This window comes from Cyprinodon variegatus, unplaced genomic scaffold (assembly GCF_000732505.1).
Source record: "Cyprinodon variegatus isolate N-32 unplaced genomic scaffold, C_variegatus-1.0 Scaffold1077, whole genome shotgun sequence".
Classification (NCBI taxonomy): domain Eukaryota; kingdom Metazoa; phylum Chordata; class Actinopteri; order Cyprinodontiformes; family Cyprinodontidae; genus Cyprinodon; species Cyprinodon variegatus.
This window is the reverse complement of record NW_015151530.1, coordinates 157,007-159,562: the sequence shown is the minus strand read 5'-3', so window position 1 is coordinate 159,562 and position 2,556 is coordinate 157,007. Positions and strand designations below refer to the sequence as shown.

The 2,556-nt window shown below is 33.4% G+C and overlaps 1 protein-coding gene across 1 annotated transcript in view; it reads left to right on the top strand.

The window, feature by feature from the left end:
• LOC107101285 (thrombospondin type-1 domain-containing protein 7A-like) overlaps positions 1-2,556 on the top strand; it is a 63,267-nt gene that overhangs the window by 35,148 nt on the left and 25,563 nt on the right. The gene's annotated exons all lie outside the window — the stretch shown is intronic.

Sequence of the window (2,556 nt, the reverse complement as noted above, 5' to 3'; positions counted from 1 at the left end):
TGAAAAGCTTTTCAATTCCCAAATAAAGTCCACCTAAAAACATGGTCTGTGCAGTCACTTCATCCAGATAGATAAGAGGCAGACATATTTTAGGGGTGATGTGGATATAGTTTACTTTGCCATTATAGTAGCAGTGGTTATTGTTAGTTGAAAATAGTTTCTAGCTAAAAAAAAATGAGGTAGATTTTTTATTTATATTATTATATATGTTAGCAAAGCCAAATAAAAGTGGCATCAATTGATTTTAAGTTACCGGATAAAGGGAGAGCAGCAGTAGTACGACCCGTTCTCCAACAGACTCTAAATGTAAAACTTGATTAAATATTTGTTCTTCTTTGCTCCCTTTAAATTAAACATTATTAATTTTCTGTAAGTTCAAAGGTAAAGATGAATCTGAGCAGTTCTCACCTTAAAGGAAGGGTTTTGTAAAGCTCTGCACAACCGGATCCTATTTAATTTAGTTTCTCTCAAACACCAGATGTAATTTTTTTCTTTACCTTTTCTACTGCAGACTCAGTTCATATGAAATGAAAATCAGCTCATCTTGTCAAACCACTCATAAAATCAATATGATGTGTTTATCTGTGCTCTACACCATGTAGGCTTTAAGAAGACAGCAGTGCAAATGTAATGATGATTTCTCGTGCTTATTAGCTGCTTAGAAAACAAGATAAAGAAATATTTTCACACTCTCTATAATTCCCTAAACCTCATTAATGAAACCTCCCTACATTCCTCACACCACTGCTAATCCACCGTCTAGCCTCTTGTTTAAAGTTCTCCCCTCGGTTTAATTAGCCTCAGAAGGAATAGACGCTGCCATAGCAGGAGTCCTGCATTAATCGTCCCATGATGCCTTTTCAAATCTTTTTTTAATGCCTTTAAATTCTTTACCGCATAGTATTGATGTCTGTCCCTGTGTCTATATAATGCAAATGTCACATTGGAGTGAATGGCATATGCGCTCTAACGATTGTAATGCATCTAAAATATATAATTAAAATAATACATATTCTGTTTATGAAACACTAAGTTAATAAATAACTCAAATATTGCACTTAAAAAATGATCTAATGTTGATTTTCACATAGTAAAGTGCACACAAATTGTACTCATGTAAGAGTAGCAGTACTTCATCGTATCTTTACTACGGGAAAAGTGAACTTTTGACGACACACAATTATTGACGTAAAACAAGTAACAGTTTTATTGATCTTTATTGATCAGTGTGAGATCAATAAAGTTCAATTATTATTTCAATTAAAAGCCGCTATTTATAACTACAGCTAACAGCTGGACATAAACTCACTCATTAATCCCTTTTTGATATTTTTAAAGCTTCTTTAAAACTATTTTCTTACCATTTAACTTATGGTTAAAGGGTCACTTTTAGAAATGGCTGGTTGAATTACTATTTGTTCATTTTAGATTTTACTCAGTGGTGAATTTTAATACATAATTTTAACTAAAGTTCCATTAATTGCTTTTATTTTTAATTGGTTCACTGGAAAAACGATCTAGAAATAAGTACAAATTTCTTAAATTAAGTGTATTTACCCTTAATTTGGGTAGGTAAATGAGATAGTTTGCCAATGGAATAAGCATACATTCTCTTAAAATAAGATAATTAGATAAAATGGACATTAAATAAGACAATGCCATTGTGTTTTATTGTTTTAAGTAAAAATTGTCTTGTTCCATTGGCAAAATGTCTCTTTTTCCTCCTCAATCCAAGAACAAAATGTACTTATTTTAAGAGAAAATTACTTACCTAGATTTCATTTTTTCCAGTGTTTGATCATCAGGACAGTTTAAGGGACAGAAAATTAAAACAAATGCATTTTAATTGACTAAATCCAATTGTTTGCAGAGCGCCTGTATAGATAACCTTAAATCCTAATCCAATATGTCTGAATAAATAACTACTAGCTTTGTTAAAATGCCTAAAATATGGTGAATCTTTATGATTACTGTTATAAGTCTGAAACAGTTTAACATTTTCTATTTTTATATCTTTTATAACTTAAAGGTCTATTATTATTAGCCCTGTATCTCAGCAGAAACATAACAGAACATAGAACCATCTACCTAGAAAAGCAGCGGCCTTTCTTTCACCAGACTCTACCTGTTTGTTTCTTTTTTCTGTATAGCTCTAGTATAATCTGCGCCGGCAGTGTGCCATTTGTGAAATCCATGACCCGTTACTGTCACTAATCCAGCGAGTGATTTACATGTCTGGTGTGTGCTCACTGACACACTGGCTCTGATCTGCTGAGCTAATGCTGTGAGTCAAGGCTGTTTGTCAAAGTTAATTCCTCTCACTGTACCAAATCCTCTGGAATACAATTCCTCTAAATAACACCATAGCTCTTAACTTGAACCCTGCTGTCTGATTCCATAGCTGTTAGCATCACCAGGATCTTCTTCCTCAATCCGCAACAAGAAGGGAGCACTCTGCTCAGAAAAATACAGAAGATCCCTTCAAGGATCTAAAACGATCTTTTAGAATCTATTTTAGGCTTTGAGGCCCCGTCCACACGAAGTCAAAACGAACAC